Here is a 23,748-nt window from a genome sequence, read left to right as displayed (position 1 = left end):
GGATGATGAGTGGGTGGGTGGATGGATGGATGGAAGGATGGATGATGATGAGTGGGTGGGTGAAAGGATGGATGGATGGAGAGTGGGTGGGTGAAAGGATGGATGGATGAGGAGTGGGTGGGTGGATGGATGGATGGTGGGTGGGTGGGTGAAAGGATGGATGGATGAGTGGGTTGGTGAATGGTGGGTGGGTGAAAGGATGGATGAGTGGATAGGTGGGTGGATGGATGAGTGGATAGGTGGGTGGATGGTGGGTGGGTGAAAGGATGGGTGGGTGGATGGTTGGGTGGATGATGGGTGGGTGGATGAGTGAGATGATGGATGGATTGATGGATTGATAAGTGCAAGGGTAAATGAATTGACATGAGTGAAAGGGTGGATGTAAGGATGGATGAGTGAGTGAAAGGGAGGGTAGATGGACAAAAGGATAAATAGGTGTGTGAAGGAGTGAAATGATAGATGGATGAGTGATCGGGTCAATGGATGGATTCATGAGTGGATGAGTAGATGGATGGATGGGTGGATGAATGGATGGAAGGAAGGTTGGCTAAGTGAAAAGGTCGATGGAGAGAGAAAGGGAGGATGGATGGATGACTAAAAGAGTGGATGGGTGGAAGTATTAGTAAGTGAAAGGATGGCTGGATTGGTGAAAGGGTAAATGTCTGGATGGATGAGTGAATGGATGGATGGGATGAAGAGTGGTTGGATAAGTGTACAGATGGATAGGGTGAAAGGGTGGATGGATGATGGATGAGTGAAAGGATGGATGAAGGGATGGATGAGTGAAATGATAGATGGAAGGATACATGATGGATAGGTTTGCAAATGGTTGAATATGTTTGGAAATGGCTGGACTTACTTATATACTATTGCGCGACCTCTGATGTGTCTGTAAAACGTACCTATTGTCCTGAAGTTTTGTCCTGAATTTGGACCTCCTGTCCTGAATTTGTGTCCTGAATTTTGACCCTTTGTCCTGAATTTTTACACTCACCGTCCTGAATTTGCACCAATGCCAGTTGGTCACCCTAGCCGAGAGCCAGGGCTGCGGTCAGCACCAGGGTGGCGGTGAGAGACCGGCGTGGCATTGTAGGAGGATGGGCTGAGCCCGGGAACCGGTCAACCACCGCCCGTCTCCCGCTGCTGCAGCCCGCCATGTTGAGAGAGGAACTCTATGGCACGGGAGACGTGCAGTGCCAGGAAGTGGATAGGCAGCACAGTTGCTGCTTTTCTTCAGGTGGACCGCCAAGCAGCAGCCACTCAAGCACCAAGCAGCCAAGCCACTCGTAGCACTACCTGCTCTAGGGTCGCAGCTTCAGGCGTTTGTAAAGAACTCCATGCTTAGCTGCAGCATGCAGGGCGAGGGCGGGATGCAGCTGGCCTTATCTCAATCTACCCTCTGACCGCTCATAGGCACTCAGAAACCTCGGGATGCCGTAGCCAAGGTTAGTCAGTAACTGTTGCAACACACAACCAGCGTCCACAGAAAACCCAATATCCAATGGTAGGCCACCGTTTAGCATAAACGGTGACACCAGCCAATGGAAATGAGGGGTGGAGCTTAAATCCATATTCTAAAGAGGGGCGCTAGCGATCAATGTATTATAAAAATTGTAGCAATGAGTCAGGTATGAAATGTGTTCACGCATATTTGTTCATTCCTATACCGCAAATTCTTAAGGGCACGCTGGCCTTTGCCTACATTTTGGAGGCCACTGCATATTCTATAACAAGCGGAGGTATGTATGAACGTTTTAAAAATCGGTTATAAACGCAAACAATAAATACAAATTACAGATCACCTAAAGGTAACATACTTTTTTTAAATCGAATTTTAGAAAAGAAAAATAATAAACAGACCTGCATGAGTACAATACAATCCTGTTTTCGAAAAATCCTGGTCAGGTTAAAGGGAAACTGTGTCTTAGTTGTACAGCTTACATTTTTTACTTCTCACAAAGGCTTCATACGTCAACAGACAGACGTGTGTACTCTAATGAAAGGTAAGCAAGTGATACAAGTGCGGGCTGCAGCTAGTGTCTTACCAAATAAATCAAACCAGGATGTCTAAGTTTTCAAAGCAACATTTACTCTTTCAGACGATCCACCAGCTGGCCCATTAACTACTTGTTGGACTCAGTAAGCGGCCGCAATCAAAGTTCATAACTTGGACTTAATGAATCTGTGGTGAGGCACTGCTGGAGATCACAGCTCCAAAAACCAGCACAAACCCACATAACAAACACTGGCAAAGCCAATAGGACTCGCCTGTTCGAGATTGCAGTTTGTACTGCTGTGCAACATGACAAAGTCAAGTAAAACAAGTATTGGCATAACCAATAGGTCTCACCTTTGGGACCGAAGTGTTTAGTTATCCAGCACAATATCCTTGGTTCAACAACATCAACTGTTGCATGGCTAAACACTTATAAGGTCCCAAAAGCGAGACCTATTGGCTATGCCAATGCTTGTAATTTTACCCGTCATGACACAAAAAGTGTCATATGACAAAACCATGGTATGGTTTATGCTACAGTAACCGCTCTTGGAAGAGCAGCTAATATGGAATACTTGATAGAAGTTGGGAGAGACACTCAGGTGGGTAATCAAATGAGAAGTGAACCAAATTCAGATATTTCATTGTGGAGTGAATAAATAACATCACATCACTGAAGTGAATCAACCTTTAAAAAGTGCTGTGCCAGTCTCATCTCTGTCATGCTTTTACCACATTAACAACAAGACTGGTGCAGTGAGTGGGTGGGAATCCTGCCCTTGGATTAACCACTTTCACCCTTACAGCAAGGATCTAGTGTCCAGGAACTTTAGTGCATTCACTAATATAGTGTTTCACATGCTGGTGGAGGCTTCTAAGAACTTTAGGTATCACCAGTAATGTTAGTAGCATGCACTTAATAGTATTCCCCGGGAAGAAATCTCGCTGGAATGCGAGGAACGCTGTACACGTTGTCATTTTGATGATCACGTAATGATAAAAAAAAAAAAAAGAAGAATAAACTTATCTGAGCACCATTTTAGCTGACCCACCTCCAACTGTAAATTATCTGGTTCATTGATGTATTGAAGAAGTTGTTTCTAAAGCGCTCACATGCCACTTACAGGTGCTGAAAATTATTTCCAGCCAGAATGTACATTGCATACGGTAAGGTACAAGTGTTATTGAAATGAAAACAGCTGAAAGCAGATGTGTAAGACAACTGCTTAGAGGAGATGGCTTGTCTTGTTGTCACTAGAAACAATAGTGCCTCTGCTGGAGATAAAACTTCTGAAATAAAAGTCATTTTCACGGGCTCGAATGCTCGGACAAGTTGACGGCTCGCCGATGACATCTGCCGTGCCCAATAAAAAGGTGCCAAACAACAATCACCTAAAGTGCGTATAGCATGTAGACATGGTTATAGCTCCTTCACCCAGCCCACTCAAGCCGATCCGACTGCTACAGGTAGCTAAGGGACTGTCCCTAAACATACAACCCAAAGACGAGCAACAGATGAGCAACATCAGACATCCGATTAGGCCCATAATCAGGTGGTAGAAACATATATGAAGTGCCTTTCCGCCACCCCCAACGTACTGCTGCTAGTCACCAGCTACTTCTCAATTCTGCCTCTGATGTTTCAGTCATACAAGTTATGCTAGTAAAAGAAAGGCGACAAAAAAACGGAAAACCTTTAAGGAGCGTGCCTTCAATTACTTCTCAAACTTGGTTTTTCTGGCTTGTAGCTTCAGCGTCCAGTTGAATAATAAAGTATGAATGAATAAGTTTGCACAGCTCCCCGGTGTTTGTGTATCCCTGCAGAGCAGACACCTTCCAGCGGGTGTTGAAGCCCTCACCTCCCCTCTGTGCTGCACTGATCCGAGGGCTGCACGAGGCTCTCACCCCCCTGTGACTTGAATGTGATGGACAGCTGTCTCCAGGCCTCTCACTGGAACATTGTGCAAGCGAGTACACCATAAGCAACCTTCCATCTACCTGGTGCCAAGAACGTTAACGTTTTATGGTGCTTAGAAACAAACACTACGATGCACGATGTAAATATCAAGCGTATTTAACCTTCAGTAAGAATGTGCGATATCCACATGAGCATTTAAATCCTTTGAGAGGCTGAGCAGATCACAGACTCCTAAAGCTACAAGTGAGGGTTTGGTGAAATAACAGAGCAGAGGGGGTGGGGGGGGGGGGACAGGACCGTCTCCAAGAAGGCCGGAAAGACTCCAGCGGATCCAGAACGCCTCGGCCCGACTCATCCTCGACATCCCCCGACGCAGCCACATCTCCGGACACCTGAGAGATCTGCACTGGCTCCCGGTCAACAAGAGAATCACCTTCCGTCTCCTCACCCACGCGCACAAAGCAGTACACGACCAAGGCCCGAGCTACCTCAACAACCGGATCAACTTCTACACTCCCAAGCGCCTCCTCAGATCAACCAACCACGCCCTCGCCGCCGTCCCCCGCATCCGAAGAGCGACAACAGGAGGAAGGTCCTTCTCCTACCTGGCCGCCAAGACCTGGAACTCACTCCCGACCGACCTGCGCCTGACCCAAGACCACCTCTCCTTCAGGAAGAAGCTCAAGACTTGGCTGTTCGAGCAGTAACGGCACCCCCCCCCCCTACCCAGCGCCTTGAGACCCTACGGGTGAGTAGTGCGCTCTATAAATGACCTTATTGATTGATTGATTGATTGACAGCGTTTACCTTGCTGGAGAGAGCACGATAATTGCTAACAGATGGCGCCGCTGATCACTCCCGCAAGGGAAACGCCAAACGTGCACGAGCGGCAATAGAGAAGAGTGCGAAACATGCACGAGTTTGACAAAAGTCCTGAGCGATGCCAAAGAATTGTAAAACTGAAGCCAACAAATGATAAGTAATGGGCGGGCTCCAAGCGGTTTATTGTAAACAATAACGTCTAGTTAGTAAGCGAGAGCGCTTGCACTGTTGCAGGCTCGACCTAAAAAGGACAGCTATTTGGTCAAAGCAGAAGATCTAGTTTTCCACTGCGTGCATAAGGTCGTTTTGTAGAATCACATTCTTGATAGTTAAAACAAGCTAATAAACCTAAAATTGTGCAATGGTTTTTATTTATCCATTATTTCCAATATGCAGACATATTTAGAAAACATTAATAAAAAAAATAAAGGAGTGCTCCAACTGTACAGGCACACTATCCCCACTACTGAAGTACACTCCATTTAAGGTAGCTGTGCAGAAGTGATCAACTAAAGTGCAGTGTCTCGCAGTCAAGAGAGTCTCTGAATTCAGGTGTGACTTTGGAAAAAGAACAGTTACTGTTGGTCGGACAGCAGTCTATTGCAGTGGATATTGACAAAATAAAATGTGAATGAGAAAAATTGTAGCATAGCATCCAATTTTTGCATAAGAAATCTCTTGCAAATAATCTTTTCACATTGAAAATGTTCCTCTTTCATAAAGCATGGAGATCATCGTAACAGAAGCAAAGAGCTCATTGCAAAGACATCAGGGATATGAACAAGATTACAATAACGTAGTTTTAAATATACCACACCATGTATTTCTACACCCTCCACAACAGCAGTCACCGCATGTTGCAACGATGTTACTACATAAATAACTGACACGTTGGCTGCATTTTTGACACGGTTACCTACGTGCTTGTGTACGGACATGGTCTAACGACACAAAGTGGCCTCCAACTGGTAATGTGAATAAAGATTTGAGGATAATCCAAAAAGTGTTAAATGGCACAAAATAAATATCGGAGAGTAATGTACAAAAAGAGACCAATACCAAGAGTTTACATAATTCGCCAATTCCTAGCAGACAGCTATTGTCCAATTCAGAATACAATTTGACCATGTAACCACAAGAAAAATGTTGTTTTGTTATAAATTTGTATTTGTGCAAATCAAGAAAAGGCTACATGCTTTGCAAGTCAACCCTGAGAAATACATATTTTGAACATTTTCCATGTTCAGTCGAAAACCACACTAGGGAATCCTGTGCTTAGAGAAGTCAAATGTTACCTTCTTAGCTTGAAATGGGATCATTTAAAACTGCAGTATATGTCGCCAACTTAAACCAGACCGACTTGTTTTGCCTGATTTTATGGATGGACAAAATAAGAAGATATCCTTACAAAACATATAAAGTGGCTAATTGCTATTATGAGTCTTGCTTGAATTGTAATGTGTATACAAGGGCGAAAAGTTCTTTAAGATAAATGATCCCAAACTATCCAATCGAAACATTCACATTAGCTTCTACGTTGATTTAGGAAGTTTTCCCACAATGTAAAGACACTACGGCGCATTACACTCCTCGTTACAGCTATAAATATGGTCCATCTGATAGATATACCACAAGGGGATCCCTCCTTAAATATAAATAATGTTTGATTACCCACCCCAAAGATCTAGATCAGCAGGAATGAAGAGCCAAGACTACCTATTGGCCTACAGAGGATACAAAGGACCACCAGCAGCAAGCACCCACATACACCCATATACAAAACATAATAAAAAGTGTACTGGCAACAGAAGAAAATGGGTGAATCTGATAGCTGAAAGACCATGTCCCGCATACACACAATGCAGAAGTACAGCTCCTTGAAAAGATCAATTTTTCCAAACATTGGGTTTGCAGTTGATGCAAGTTGGAGTTATACTTGGAAGCCGTGACTATGCTTTAATTCCAAAATGAGAAATGAAAATATAATTAAAAAAACAAGCATTTACAATGCAATAGGTCTAGCAATGACATTGTTTTGAGCTATTGGCATTGAAAAGGTTATTGTTTTTTTCCCCTTTGTGATTACTTAATCAAGTAATGGCGTTGTAACTGACCACGCCTTTTTTATGTTTTAAAAAAAAAAAAAAAAAAAAAAGGCATTGTTATTTGCAATGTCAATAGCTCAAACTTGCTTAAATGCGAGACCTATTGCATTGTAAATACTGGTTTCTTTGAGTAATTTACTCTTGCTTCAGAGACAAACGTCACTTACTCTGGTATATTTTGGACCAAGAAATACTTTTCAAAATACATTTTATAAGTCAGAGCCAGTGTTAACTGAGTATTCTGGAGTAAACTGCCTTGTAAAGTCAGAGCTCAAATGACAACTTCACTGAATTTAGTGGAAACGCTCACTGCCCCTTAATTCTGAAAATCTTTACAACGCCTACACTAACTAACATCACATCATTAAACACTGACAAAAAATGTCCTCACTCCATCTGACTATGAGATCAGATCACAAAGTCAGGTCACTAATGCACTTTACAATATCAAGCCATCTGCTGTTATAGTCTCAGGATTGTCACCTGTGCTGAAAGGAGGAAGGAAAAGAGAGCACTGAAACACTTGATTAAAAGTGGAGTGAGGGGGGCTTAATAACTATGCGATTGCCCTTGCACGCTGGTGGAGGCTTTAAGCCTCTGGCACACCTTGACACGACCGACCACTCAGCCCACGTACCATTCCAACCGAAACAGCTTAGGACCACCAGCAGTAAATCTCAGTGCGTCAGGCCAGTAGATAACAAACCATGCAAGATCACATGCACCTACTTATGTGGTTAGCAAGATCACACAGCATGTTCTCACAACGCATCTGCGCCGTGGACGGCTGAAGAGAGAAATGTATATATCCAGCATACAGCAGTCCTTGCACACGTGTCACCCAAGTCTGAGCACGGTCCTATAAGAGGCCAGTCCCTTTAAAACTGCCTAATGAAGTGGTACATGACAACAGTTTAACGTGACATTACAACTAGACTTCATTTCACTTGTCCTAGTTGGCCTTTTAAGTAAATGTGTTTCCTGTTCCCAGTTTTCTCTGAATTGTGTGTACAGACCAGCTCTTTTGGCTGTGTAAATGAACTACTTGCACAAATGGGTGAGGGGGTAAACAGCCAGTGGGGAGACCTTAAGGGCCATTTTTTAAATTCATTGTATGCCTTGGGCGGCAGGGCAAGTAAGGGAAATGTAAGACGTGCTGGGAAGAGAGAGTAGGTCGACCACTAGGGAGGGCAAGGGAGGGACATATGGAAAGAGAGGGAGAGAGGAAGTGTTGCGATCTGGGCTGAACACAAACAAATAAAGCGGGCCATAAAAGCAGAAGGTGACCCGCAGCCTGAGCTCCGGAGGAGGGAGAGGGAAGGAATGCCCGAAGCAGAAGTGAGCTTACGCTTCTGTATGCATTTAAGGGATCCAAATGGTTTCTGTATCCATTCAACAAATCCAAAACAGATCGCCTCTAGGCACTTTGAAGAATATAGAACGTGAATGCGTTTCTTGTAAAACTTGTTTAACCAAAGGCACCTGCTGACTAAGGAGCTGCACGCACAAACCTTCCAGGCTGGGAGCAGCACAGAAAATGAAATGCTTGTTTTATTTCCTCCCTGAATTAAGTTGAAACAGACATTGTGCACTCAGAGGTTCTCTGCAGACAAGAAAGGCGCTCATCGAAGAGTGCATGCCTTAATTCAGCAGTAAATAGTATTTATGAAACCGTTATGTATAAGTTTCTGTCTTCCGAGCAAATACTTGCGAAATCTCTATACAGGATGGCCCCGCCCCCGGAGGGAGCCCAGCTCTGAAAACGAAACTACAACGCGTTGAGTTTCGTTTCTCGGGAAAACGAAACCTGCGCTCTGTGCTGAGGCAGGGAGGGGTCGGTGACTCAGCCCCGTAGGCCGGGCATCAGCTGAGGCTGCACCGCCCTCTCAGAGGCTGGAATCCAGAGTCCCGGCTCCTGTGACTCGCTGCTTAGTATGAGCTGGGGGTTGCATTCTGAGGACCGGCACTTATTTTTCCATCAGACATTGAGAGGAAGAGAACGAAAATCATACAAAGCGGAAGGACAGAATAGAAGGGAGATGGAAAAGCAGTCATGAAGGTATTTAGATTGAAAAAAGTTAAAGCAACAATATGTTTGAATACCAACGGGAAAAAAGCCCTTTTTTAAAGCATTGGCCAGCCACCTCACTCCAAGGATCCTTGATGTACAGAGAGAGAGTCGCCCTACCCAGTACACTTCCATCCAAGTGAAACGGATACAGAAAAGACAGCGTCTCCCATCTTATCACTAGTGTACATTCAAGCCGAGAGCATAAATCCCAACTTCCGCTCTTTGGCGACTTACTGCCGTTGTATCAAAACATGCGGGCGCTCTTTCTTACAAATAACTACAGCACGCGCATCTCTATGGTCATCCATACGTTCTCAGTCAGAGAGGTCTATAAAAAGTTTATTATCTTTATGGGGCCATGTGTTAAGCCCCATAAATATAAGAAAGCTTTTACGGCAGAAGGAAGTCAGACGAGCCCGTCCAAGTGAGCCGTCTGTGAAAGAGAAAAGTTTATGTCACACTAACCTCTTTCCCAATGGTTGGCCACTGTTTAGCATAAACGGTGACGCAGGGCAATGGGAAAGAGGGGCGGGGCTTAACACCCACTAGTGAAAGCTACCCAAAATCAAAATCTCGCCAGCGAGGCTGCGCATGCGCAGCCTACGCAGGTGAGACTTAAAAACTGTCCTACTTAGAAAATTGTGTCCTTCTGCAAGGGCACTGCATTGAAATACAACATGCAATATATTGGACGGTCTTCCTATCGCACAGCACGTGCCTTACGTTTAGGACATTCACACAAAGCCACACTATTTTTCTGTGGACAGTGGTTAGCTAATACAAAGAAAAGTTCTGACAGGATCATAAACAAAACTCAGTGTTTTCAGCAAGCCTCGTATATCAACCCCTATCTAGACGGTGGTAATGCAGGCAATGGGCTGGTTGTAATAGTAATAAGACCATGATAGGCCGTACGGTAAAATCCAGTGTGCTCATGAGATATGCAGTTGTACAATGTGACTTACACAGAATTTGTTACCATGACGTGTACAAAGATAAACTACACAAAAAGTGATGGGCAGAATGCTTTAATTAATCTTAGCTTCTGGTAATTACTCGGGCTGCATACCAGTCCAGTGTGACGGTTATACCCAGACACGGTGTCACTGGAATCAAGCTACACCAGCTGATAAGCACTTAGTAGTGCAAAACCAGTACTATGTTGCCTGTAATTAGGTTTAAGGAGAACCTGGCTTGGCAGTTCCCATTGGAGCAGGGTCAAGACTAATTTGCATATGGCTGGGTCTATGAGGTAGCAAAGTGGGCAAAAAAAACACGATGGACTGGGATGTGGCCCGAGCAAGTGGGAGTGGTATATTTAAATTTAAGCATTCCATCCATCACCTTGTACAGAACAATGATGGCAGCAGGGAAATTGTGACATGAAATGAGAAGCGGGTCATAATTTTAACAATATGCCACATGGTAAAGCAGGACACAGGAGAGCACTCCACATGTTGGTGATGGTGCGTGGGAGGCTGGGAACACCAATGGCTGTCTGCATTGCACCTCTGTCACCCCATGAACATTTGAGCAGTAGACGCTTGCAGGGGGTATATGAGTACCAGCATTGTAATACTACACTCTCCATTGTAAAGGGGCACCCTACACAATAGTCCATTTGAGATTCAGCAAAACTAGCCATGTGCCGCATTCAATGGTCCCCAAAACTCGACCATAATTCCCATTTTACTTTTTTAATTACACCAGCTATAAAACTTGTTCATGCTCTCACTAGTGTAGATTTTTCCTTAAAGGAAATGGGCATAAAAAAAAAACAACTGCATTACAGTCCTATGCCATATAAATATCATCATTCATCCACAGGCAACCCGTTTATTGGCTTTTACTGTATTCATTGTTTCGTGGCCCTGTTACTGGGACATCCACCCTCATTATGTAGGTACAGTAATTATTACCTATTGAAACTGGCATTGGATATTATCAACCTCACACGTGATAAAGGCTGATGGACCTACAGTCAGGCTGCTTTCTGTTGCAAGGGACAGGCTTCCGCGGTCTTTGCAGTATGGCACAAGCTGTGTCCTGGCGTTCATTCCATGACCCAGTTTCAGACACTGCCACTCTAAAAATCCCAATAAGAAAAAGCACCCTTGTTACTCATCTTGCTCACGAGGATCACTTTTATGCAGGGCTACTGGGATAATGTGGCAGGAGAGGATCAAATTATGCAGCAGAGAAGACTGAATTACCCAGCAACAAAAGGCAAATATGCAGCGTAATGCCGCACTTTTTGTGATAGTATTACTGTATTATTTTGTCATTTTTACACAAGTTAACGTTGTCTGGGCATAGTTTCACCTCATCAGGTGGAGAAGAGTGTTGCCGGTGGCAGAGGCAGCCTCCATTCACTTAGCGCTTTATCTGTTTATAACTGCACTGCTCGCGCTGTTATCATAGCGACTGTTTTTACTTAGCGATTTAGGCTATTTTAAAACGTTCAGTGTATGTTATACCTGGTAACTTCTTGTATTTCGCTGTAATACACTTCAGCTGCTCAGTCTATCTCCCACTCCCGCCCCGGTCCGCCGCGTCCAATCATGGGCGTTTGATGCGGAGGGCGAGGAGGAGCCTTGCACTTCCGGGCTCAGGGAGCACAGGTCAGCGCTCTAGCGACGCTGAAGGGAAAAGTTTATTTAAGGTCAGCTGGGCTTAATCGCGCTGTGGAGAAGAGTGTTGCCGGTGGCAGAGGCAGCCTCCATTCACTTAGCGCTTTAACTGTTTATAACTGCACTGCTCGCGCTGTTATCATAGCGACTGTTTTTACTTAGCGATTTAGGCTATTTTAAAACGTTCAGTGTATGTCATACCTGGTAACTTCTTGTATTTCGCTGTAATACACTTCAGCTGCTCAGTCTATCTCCCACTCCCGCCCCGGTCCGCCGCGTCCAATCATGGGCGTTTGATGCGGAGGGCGAGGAGGAGCCTTGCACTTTCCGGGCTCAGGGAGCACAGGTCAGCGCTCTAGCGACGCTGAAGGGAAAAGTTTATTTAAGGTCAGCTGGGCTTAATCACGCTGTGGAGAAGAGTGTTGCCGGTGGCAGAGGCAGCCTCCATTCACTTAGCGCTTTAACTGTTTATAACTGCACTGCTCGCGCTGTTATCATAGCGACTGTTTTTACTTAGCGATTTAGGCTATTTTAAAACGTTCAGTGTATGTTATACCTGGTAACTTCTTGTATTTCGCTGTAATACACTTCAGCTGCTCAGTCTATCTCCCACTCCCGCCCCGGTCCGCCGCGTCCAATCATGGGCGTTTGATGCGGAGGGCGAGGAGGAGCCTTGCACTTCCGGGCTCAGGGAGCACAGGTCAGCGCTCTAGCGACCCCTTTCATTACTATAAATGTGCTTTGGTCAGCGACCGCGCAGCGGACGCGTGCAGCGGGCGCGCCGGAAGCGCGCCGAAGTCGAGCCAAAGTCCAGCCCGTCTGCGCCCGTCCGCGGCCGGACGGGGCGCGGGGCTATAAACCCTGGCTCTTCCACTCGTACCACCGTAAGATATAGCAGACAAGAATTGCTTGATATCAAACCCAACACACCAGCATGTTGCAAACATTCCATGAATGCCCTGTTGCTAAAAGAGTGTACTTTATGTACTTTTGTCCCGTTTAATCATGCCCCCGTCATCGGTACGAGTAATACCATTAAAGCTGCCTTGCTTAATTGTAGATCCTTACGCAAGCACTGTACAGAAATCTTCCATCTACTTGAGGATCATAACCTCAACATCCTGTTTCTTACGGAAACATGGCTGGATGAATACTCAGATCCAGATATCATCCAGGCCCTTCCCACCGGATATTCCCTTGCTAGATTGGATAGGAAAGACGGCAGAGGTGGTGGCATTGCCATCGCTACTAAAGCCCCTCTAGTATGCACCTTATCTCCCATTTTGGTTGACCATAGTGAAGCTGGCTCTTTTACTATTAACATCGATCCCACCCACTCCGTCTCTGGCATCCTGATATATCGGCCTCCTGGAAGGCTATATGACTTTACTCCTACTCTCATGGAAGCCATAACCCACCTAGCACTAAGAAAATCTCGCTTACTAGTGCTAGGAGACCTAAATGCCCATTTTGAAGACCCTCTAGACAAGGATGCAATTGATATTAAATCTGAGCTACTCTGTACAGCTGGAAATAAAAAATACCGAGCCATCACACCAATTGGGACATCTATTGGACCCTGTTTTTGGGAATTGGAAGGGAGTCCAAACCTTATCTCCCCTGCCCATACCCTGGTCTGATCATTATATCATCCCTATAATAATCCAACTTGATAGAATGGAGCACTATCATCATCAATCTCTATGCTACAAACGCAGGAAATGGAAGAATTTCTCTGTAGAATCTTTCATTAAAATAGTTCAGGATGCAGGTCCTCCTAGTGGAACTGATTGTGAGACAGTACATAAGCATTTACATAACTGCATCACTAAGGCCCTTGACATTACAGCCCCAATTCGCACCATGACCAATGCCATGAGAACAAAAAAAACTGCTCCCTGGTTTAGTCAAGAACTTCAAACCATGAAGACGGCTTGTAAAAAACTTGAAAGGGCATGGCGCCAAAAATTTTGCCCAGAAATCAAAGCCCAATATAAAGTAGCGCAAAGAGAATATAACAAAAAAATACGCCTGTCTAAGGCAGCTCACTACAACAACCGTATTTTGGAAGCGGAAAACTCCTCTAAGGAGCTTTATCAAATCTATAAAGAAATATCTATAATTGACTCTAACCTCTCCTCTCAAAGTGATTCTGTGGAAACTTGTAATAACATTGCCAGATATTTCTCAGGAAAGATCACTAACATCTATGCCAGCTTTTCCACCAATATAAAGCCGGGAACTGAATTCACTGAGAATGATGACCTCACTAGTACTTTAGTATGTTTAGGCTCATTCTCTGTTCCCCCATCTGAAACACTGGCTAAAATGTGCAAAAGCATCAAATCGGGTTCTCCTCGAGATCCTGCGCCACCTAAAATTTTGGCTGAAGCGCTCTCTGTACTAGAACCCCATTTCAGACACATGCTTCAAGTTTCCTTCTCCACGGCCTGTTTACCCACTGAATGGAAACAAGCTATAGTGCTACCAATTAAAAAAAAGCTGAATATGAGTCAGGACATATTGGAGAATCTTCGCCTAATCTCTTTACTACCTTATCTTGCAAAATTAGCCGAGAAAGTTGCGAATGTTCAACTTATGGCCCATCTAGAAGCCCAAAATATTTTTCATAAATCTCAATCTGGTTTCAGATCAGGCTTCTCTACAGAGACAGCTCTCCTGAGGGCTACTGAAACCCTACGGGAGGGAGCTGATGAGGGCAAGACCATGGCTCTCATCATGCTGGACCTCAGTGCCGCGTTTGACACTGTAGCGCATTCCATCTTGCTGCAGTGTCTAAACAGAGCGGGGGTCACCAAAAAGGCACTGGGACGTTTGAATGCCTTTCTTATCAACAGGAGCTTTCAAGTTCAAAGAGGGACTTTTCTCTCTGACAGTGTGATGTTAGAACAGGGGGTGCCCCAGGGCTCTGCCCTGAGTCCCACCCTGTTTAACTTGTACATGGCTCCCCTGGCAGAAGTAGTGCAATCGTTCGGCGTAGAGCTTGTCTCTTACGCCGACGATACTCAACTTTTAATATCACTGTCACAAGCCCCCTCCCTGGAAGCTGACAACTTCAATACCTGCATGTGTAAGCTTGCCACATGGATGACCGAACACTGTCTTAAACTAAATGGCACAAAAACGGAGGTACTTATAATAGGGGGAAATGAGACAAAATGGACGAAAGAATGGTGGCCCAGTTGTCAGGGTCCCTTACCCATTCCCAACCTGGAAGCAAAAAATTTAGGTGTCTGGGTAGACAATAAGCTATATTTTGATAGCCATATCAAGAAAACAGTTGGTAAATGCTTTGGAGTAATGAAAACGCTCAATCGTACCCTGGATTTGCTTCCACTGAATTCCAGGCGGACCATGACTCAGGCACTTATCACATCCCGTATTGATTATGGGAACATGTTGCTTCTGGGCACTTCTGCAAAAAACATCAGGAGGCTACAAGTCCTGCAGAATTCTGCAGCACGCCTGGTGTTAAGACTCCCCCGTAGAGCCCCCTCCGGACCCTCTTTGGCCTTCCTCCACTGGTTACCTATTAGCAAGAGGATTTTATTTAAAGCTCTCCTCTGGTGCCATAGGATTATTCATCATAAAGCTCCTTCCTATCTATCTGATCTGGCATCTCTGTATGAGCCGAATAGATCCCTTAGATCCAAAGGAATGGGCTTGCTCAGAACATCGCGCCCCAAAAAAGGCAGAATGGGAGGCAAGTCCTTCCGCTTACTGGCGGCCAAGAACTGGAATCTCCTCCCCACGAACATTAGGCTAGAAGCGAATGAGGCCTCTTTTAGAAAGATGCTAAAAACCCTTTTATTCACTTTGTAGTGGTTCTATTTTCTGCTCCTAAACACTCTTTCTCCATAGCGCGGGGACACGCCGGGAGGCGTCACCAGGCGCTTTACAAACCCCTTTAATAATAATCAGTACCCGTTTCACACCCAAATACAGCAATGACCGACAGAAAGGTCACCAGTCTACCGTTGCACATAGTCCTACTCAGCGCTGCAAAATGTATTGCAGCGTTTTAAGTAACTTTTGACCCATATGAGCAAGAAACACATTTTGTTCTTAAAATGTGGAGACTATGCCGCACATGATGTATCGTGGCAAATCTATAACCGTGCAAAAAAACATAGGGGCTGGAAAAAATCATAATGCCATTCACCCGGCCTTACGTGATCCACGTCCATCATCCAGCCGTCCCCTTACACCGCATTTCCTTGTAATGCTCGAGGAAATTGCGAAAGCATCTTGCTTTAACTCTACATGGTGATTAGACATTTTTATTAGCATTCCCTCGCTGCTGCTCACGTCTATAAAGAGCTTACTATGGTGGCATATTGTGAAAACAATCGTGTAAGTCACAGAGAGGAGTCTGGGGCATTCCTAGCAATAATCTGTAGAGCTGCATTTAACAAGAGTTGTCCTCAAGGACAACAAACTTGCCCGGAAAATGCGGTATACTGCCTGCTAAATGATGACATCTAACAGAACCTGCGTCTATTTTTGCGGAGAGGCTTCTTACATCAATATTGGCAATTTGCAGTCATGCAACCACGGTAACGGTACCCCAAAGAGTAGTTACCAAAATGAATTGGTCCCAGAAATATGGATAGCTTCCTCTCCCTAGTCACCAGACATGCTCTTTTCACGGGCAGACCTCTGCTCATAAAATCTGAGCGTGTGGTGAACCAGTTACTGTCCCCATCTCGGTAGTGGCACTTTGCAATCCACATTACAAGAGTCTCAAACTAACTTAACTCGGAGGTGCAAGCTGAAACATGCAAGCATTAAATTAATCAGTGATGCAAACAGAAGAACTATAATGGCGAGGCCCTCTCAATGGAGTATCGGGTATAGACGTTGCGCTCTTCCCAGCAACATGTCTGTGCGCAGGTTTATTTTATTTACTGAACTAAATTAACTGTTTGATAATTTTCAATGTCATGGGCAGTAATTACCTCTACAATTCTAGGTAAGACAAAGGGCGATCCCCATCTCACAAATTTTCACGTACACTGTTGTTAACTGGTGGTATCTGTTGTGCTGGTTTGACCACAATGCATGTAAAACTCACTTAACAAAAAGCAAACGTAAACCCTCCTCCCCCTTCCTTGCCAAGAACTCCACTGTGAAGGACGCTTTAAGAAAATTCAAATGGAAATGCATTGGTTGTGTAGCAGACAACTCATCAATGGCGGGGCAAGTGGAATACCAAAGAAGGAGGAATATTAGGCTCTAGTCCTGTTTAATCACTTGGATTTCTGCAGCTTCAGGCTTCCAAAATGAGGCATCCATCAAACCGGGCTCGCTTCACAGCGTGGGTTATTCATGAGCATTCCAGATGTCAAAATTCTTCACTTCCAAGAAAAGGGCAACAGATCTCTGAAGCCCAGTGGAAAATACAGAGCAGGTTAACAGACTACATACAACTCAGCAAAAATCTTGGTCAGCCACACACACTTCTTCACTGCAACACAAAAAAGAAGGGTTATTTTTAGAATGACTTTTGTAATAGCAGACAAGCAGTGGCAAAGCCAACAGGTCTCACCTTCAGGACCCATTGGCTTCACCTATGGCTTTTAGCGATACTGTACAGTATCCCCATTGCTGTGCAGCAGGGATAAGGGCAACAAAGCAAAAACAAGGATCTATAGGCCAAGATCATTACGCTAGACCCTGATACCACTATCGGACAAATGGATCGTGGAAAAATTGCAGGTAGTACTATAGACTGCTTTGAACCAGTTACCCTTGAGGAAGTTTCGAAGGCATTATCCACAGCAAAATCTGGTTCACCTACTGATCTCTGTCCGCCCAAGACGCTGGCTTTCTTAGCTACCAGCTGTGCGCGCCAGCTATTCTTAAAATGTATAAGTCATCTATACAGTCGGGGATCATTCCAAGAACATGGAAGGAAGCATTCGTGCGTCCTATACTGAAGAAACCGACGGCAGACCCACGAGAGCTCTACAACTATCGTCCGATTGCTCTACTACCCCTGCTGGATAAAGTTGCTGGAAAGCATCAATAGGCAACAAAGTCAATATCTGGAGCTAAATGAAATTCTTGATCCATCACAATCCGGTTTTCGACAGGGTTATAGTACAGACACAGCTATTAGTTACGGACTCGCTTAGGCAAGAAATAGACAAAGGGGGATCGGCAATACTGATACTATTAGATCTCTCCGCGGCATTTGATACCATCTCACATGAAGTGCTAGCGGAGAGATTAGACTCCTGTGGCATCCAGGGAATAGCCCTGAAATGGCTGCATAACTTTATGGCTGGCAGAACACAAACAATTATGCTAGGACCATACCGGTCAGATTCAATTAGCTTAGACAGAGGCGTACCTCAGGGTTCCTGCCTAAGCCCGAACCTATTTAACATTTATATGGCTCCGTTAGCAAGAACAGTAGAACAGCTAGGCTTTGAAATCATCTTATATGCTGATGGTACTCCGATTATATGCTCTGTTGGTCCGGCTATAGTAGCAGAGAAAGCACGGTTTGCCAGAGGAATGCTCGAGATCTCCAGCTGGATGACGCAGACCTTTCTCAAGCTGAATCTCGGCAAAACCAAGGTAATGCTAATGGGAAAAGCCACAGCTAGTTAGTCGGATGACTGGTGGCCTTTCCACATGGGAGTAGCTCCTGTTCCAACACAATGTGTTAAAAAAGTAGGGCTAAAATTATACCAGTCTCCATCTATGAAAGATCACATTGTCGCCACAACTAGCTCTTGCTATTATAGCCTGCGTTTGCTTCACAGAATCCTCCACTTTATGCCCACAAACCACCGCAAAACCCTGCTCCAGGCCATGGTCATCAGCCGCCTGGACTACGGCAATGCCTTGTTGGCAGTTGTGGGAGAGACCCTGCTAAGTAAACTGCAGGTGATTCAGAATAATGCGGCCAGGATGGTACTGAATCGCCCAGTGGGATCTCGTTCGGCTCCCTTACTGCGAGAGCTCCATTGGCTACCTGTGAGAAAGAGATAGTTTTTTAAGGTCAGCGGTCTCACATATAATGCGCTTTATGGAAGAAGAGGCCCTCAATACCTTCAAAGGAAACTTGTCAAACACGTACCGAACAGAAACCTCAGGTCCGGGGCTCTTAGTCTTTTATGAGTACCGCGTATAAGGTTGAGTCGCACTGGAGGAAAATCATTCTTGTATCTGGCTCCAAGATATTGGAATGAGCTACTTGATCCCCTTCGAAAAATCTCTATTTACAGCACATTTAGGAAACATAAGCTTTTCTATTCTAATTACACTCTTGTGCTGGTCAGGTTAAAATTATTAGTCAAGCGGCGAGATGCACCCGGGTGAGTCATGCGCTACAGAAATAAGTGTAACATAACATAACAAGGCGGAATGATTTTGTTTGTGTGGGCATGCCTACAAAATTAGCACACACCGTATCAGTAAATAAAATTAAAAGTACAACTTTCTCCATACTTGTTAAAGTGCGGGTTGGGAAAGCATCACTAATTGCTCGGGTGGAGGAAAGACTAAGGGTGCAGGTAGCAGGAAAAACAGAGGGCGAGTAGTGGGAAGCTGTGTGGGAAAATGAAGAAACACAAAGGGTGGAATAGAGGCAGACGACATGGTAGAAGAAGTGCAACGTGGAGCGAGTGGGAGAGAAGCAAACGAATGAGAAAGCGACATGGATAGGATAAGTACATGAGGGTAAGTGCAACATGGAGGGGCGGAGGGAAAAGCACACCAGCAACATACAACATGTAGTACAAGTGGGGGTAGAGAATATGCTGAACCCAAAAAAAAAAAAAAAAAAAAAAAAAAAAAAAAAAGAAGAGTAGTGCAGAGAAAGAAAGCAGTTAAAGAATACAAGTGATGGGTCCATGATCCAAGGGAGGGACAAACAAGAATAGGAAGGAAAGCCCACATAAGTTAACGAAAGCAAAGCAAGTAAATATGTGAAATTAAAGCCAAGCAATGATAAGAAAGTGGTGGACTCGAAGCCCACCACCAGCTGAAAATTGGTTTTTCACCAACAGACAGCTTGCGCCGACTGGTAGACAAGACCTAACAGCACAGTAATGTACTTCTCCAAAACAGCTGTAGCTCAAACATTAGACTTAATCAGACAGCACCAAATGAGTTCGCTCAAAAGCAGTACAAATATGTATAGCTGCACTAGGATGACCACTTGACCCCCATATCATTATAGACAGTTGCCAGGCCTGGATTTTCTGCACCAGTCTAATTCATTCTGGCTGTTTCTTTGAACCAATTAGACTAATGCAGCGGATAGCATGGATTTGCTGGTTAAAAGTTCAGGACTGGAAACACGGTCTGTTATGAAATAGAGCGAGGTGGCCACTCTGTGTCGCACTAGATCAAGACAAACTTTACCTCCAGGCGTATGCTGTACTAAATACCAACACCAAATGTAGAAAAATAGTTATTCCAACTCATTTTGACAGGAGAATAAAGCTCTACCTGCAGCAATCATCCCAAATTACTTTTTTATCAAAAATAAATAATAAATAACACTCCAGGAGTTGGCCAACCTACGAAATAGACGTTATTCAAAGGCCTATTCAGTATGCTTACTAATTATTCCTCTCAATGTACTTTTAACACCATAATCAAACTAAAGGTTCTGCATCCCTGCTTCTGGAGTGATGAAAATGCCTAATGCTCTAGAGCCCAGGTTAACACATAACTCACTACCTGATGGGAATCTGAACACTGTTCTCATGTAAACAAATGCATTAAAGCCACCGCAGCCATTTATCGGAGTCAGGTATAAAGGACTAAACACACGACCAGATATGCTGTTCAAAAAGCTTAGTAGTCTCAGGATTCAAGAAGGATCATGGTCTCCATGTTCCAACGCTGCAGTCTGGCATGGAACCAGACTTCCATTCACAAAGAAAGTAGCTCTTCTTTTTTCCCCTCTTGAAGTCTTGTTCAGATGCATGGAATACATGAATTTTACAGCCACCCACCTCGAGATTTCCTTTCTTTGCTGCCATTCTAGGGATCACACCGAACTGAAATGAGATTCCCAATTCATATAAAACTATTCCCATGCCAGTTCCTCTCTAGCATAGCCTTAAGGACACTGACATTGGTATCTGCCATTCACCATTAACAGTTATGTGAATCTCTAATTTAGTTGTTCCATGCTAGCAGTCGATCTCTATCTTTAGATCTCGGCTAAAAAGGATTGTTTTTCAGATTAATGGTATGTCTTGAGAAGATTCATCAGGATGCATACTGGCTAAAACGCAGAAAGAGAATAGCAGTCCACTTTGGTTAGGATAAGCCCATTTTAAATTCTCATACGAACGATAAGTTACCCCTTTGTTTTGGCAAACACATGACCCCTGCATGAGTTTAAGCGTATCCATGAAGTCACAAATCGGTAATGCAATCCACAATGCTTTTGGAAAAAGGAGAGTCTTTCCCCAACTTGCCCTATAATTCTTATGCAGATTATATCGGTTTTACAAAGGTCAGTTCCATCTAAAATGAAGTGGTCCAAAAGGCAGCATGCTATCTAGTGTGCAGTCCTTGTAATGAAGCTCACAATCAGAACTTCACAGTCTCAAATTGGCTAACAGTTAAAAATTATCACACATTGCTCTTCAATGCTTGTACCAAATGGGTACTCTTCATTGTAGAGAAGTAGGGAGTAAATATTGTCCTGGATGATAACCTATGTTTGATTTTTTTAATCCTTTTTTGACCATCCTAAATTTCGACTGGCCTCCAACCACTCTTTACTTGCATCCATCAGGAGGAGTAATTTCCCAAACTCTAGCATCCCTGCGAACGGAGAGCATAGCAGTCATACAGTGCCTCAAGAATGTTGCGAACTGCCTGCTTATGTCACGGTAGCTGCATACCCTAAGGGTGAACAGGCATATAGACAGTCTAATAAGAGTTACATGTGTTTACGTTCACTCATTCCCCGAATCTACAACCTCTGGGCCACAGCATGACACTCCAGGTCAGAGCAATTTATGACCTTTCGCTATCTTAATATACTTGACTCTTGTGCTTTTTTGTCCTGCTACTTTCGTGCCAGGGAACCCTCAAGTTTACAAACTTTCAACAAGATGCTTTTGTAAAGACAGGCATTTTCTGTATGAAGTCAGATTTTTTAAATATTAAAACATAGTAGTAATCGTTCACTGCGCAACTGTGCTCCTAGTGTGAGTTTTGCAAAGACACATGTACGCCAGGGTGGAGCAACCCACCAGGAGTATTAGTTTAGATTGCAAAATAAGTTTGCAAAGTCAAAAAAGTTTGTAGAAGACATCACTGCAGCGACTTGATACAACTCACAAATGCTCAGGGTCGGGAAGAGGCAAAGTAATGAATCACTGAAAACAGAGTAAAGTTACACACTAATCAAAGTACAAATCCCCTCCTGCTAACCAATACTTTTAAAATCATTGAGCAAGAAGTCAGAGCAACACAAAATTACAGACAAAGAAATTAAACAGCTTGATTCCTCTCGCAGACTCTAAAGGAGGAAAGTGACTTTGTACCTAACTTTTCAGCCAAGCAGGGTGAGTCAAGGAACTTATCAAGTCTCGGAGGGAGCTCACACCCTACACAGCATGTGATTGGTAAACAGAACAGGAAAGGAGGGAGTGATCTCCGCAAAATGTAAATATAAGAGCACCGCCACGCTGGCAACAGCACGAGCACGTTAAGTGGGTTTTAAAAACATCGCTGCTTAAAGCACACAAGCCTGTAAACGTCTAAATTACGTCACTGCAGGAATGAAAATAAGAACAAACACAAGACTTCCTTAAACAGACAATTTATTTAATCAAGCGATTTGGGGTTCTTGTACATCGACCTTCCCCATTTAATTAAGGTACTTCCTTCAGACGTTAACGTGCTTGTTACTCAGAATGAGGCTCAGACATGGAAATCAAACTAGAATGCGATTATGCACGGCATACTTATTTGGGTTTTTTCGATTAGCGTCCACTACTACAGATTGTAGCTTACTGAATTGGAAACAAAGCAGTCACTTGACTACAAAGTGGAAAGAGGTCTTCTTTCAATCCCTTTTAGGTCTCTGAACCATTGACTAGACGAAAGTAGCCCTTCCCCAAAGACAATCCTTGTCATTTAAAATATTTATTTGGTTTCGGATCTCGGCAGAAATCTGAAAACGACCCAAGAATCCAAGTCAAATGCAGGTCCAAAGGTCGGCGCATATTTTAATAACGTGTTTGAGGAGCCATAAGAAACAGAATATGTGTGGACAAAGAAATAACACCACCAGAAATTCAACCCATTTAATTCAAGCTTCTTCACTGTCCAAAGTGAAGTTTGATTTAAGGAAAATGTAGATATTTAATGCATGACTTGATGTATGGGGAGAACGGGCAAAAGCATTACCCCCAGCCCAGTGGCAGAAACTCCTTGTGCCACTGCTACAATATATAGAAATAATTAAGCAGATAGTGTGTCTTTTTCAAATCAATTTGGTATCATATAAATTTGGAAGACAGTAGGTTTATCCAAGTTACGATTGGAAAAACGGGACTACAAACCAAATTTTCTATGGCAGACAAAGGTTTCCGACACTAATAAAACACATTTTGGGCAGGATTCCCATTTATTGATAAGCTACTGGTTTTTCAGGAAATGTGGTATCCTGTGTACATTAAGCACCTCTATCATTAATCCTATGGTGTTAAAGACCTTGGAAAACTATTATGAAGATTATTTCGGTACAGGGATTTTACAGACTACTTTAAAGAAATAAAGTGCCCCCCAAAAAAAGTATTTTTTCATTAAACACAAAAAGTATATTTATTTCGTTTTTCTATACCACACCTGCATTTAGAAGTATTAGAGCGCTTACATTTTTTGTTTATATACAATTAAAAATGTTCAAAGGCAGTAAGAACTGCAACTAGAAGGAATAAAAGGCTGGTCAAGGATAAAGGAGAAATTTGACATGAGGAGGGATATACAAGTCAGAGGCAGAACAATAGGGCATGAATTCATAGCATGCACACTGGTGAGCTAAAGTACATTTGGACAGAAGTAAATGTCAGCAAGAACATGAACATTAAACAGGTTACAAAGTCTGCAAATGAACCTAACTGCCTAGGTATATCTTAAACTGGAAGGGTTTTAGAGTTATTCTGAAGGAAAGAATGTCTGGTGCTAGCCATTAG

The 23,748-nt window shown here is 43.8% G+C and overlaps 1 protein-coding gene across 22 annotated transcripts in view; it reads right to left on the bottom strand.

Annotated features, from left to right (window-relative positions):
* PPFIA1 (PPFI scaffold protein A1) overlaps window positions 1-23,748 on the bottom strand; it is an 807,831-nt gene that overhangs the window by 754,260 nt on the left and 29,823 nt on the right. The window lies entirely within an intron of this gene.

This window comes from Lissotriton helveticus, chromosome 3_2 (assembly GCF_964261635.1).
Source record: "Lissotriton helveticus chromosome 3_2, aLisHel1.1, whole genome shotgun sequence".
Classification (NCBI taxonomy): domain Eukaryota; kingdom Metazoa; phylum Chordata; class Amphibia; order Caudata; family Salamandridae; genus Lissotriton; species Lissotriton helveticus.
The sequence above is the reverse complement of the archived record's forward strand: the minus strand, read 5'-3'. Positions and strand labels throughout refer to the sequence as shown.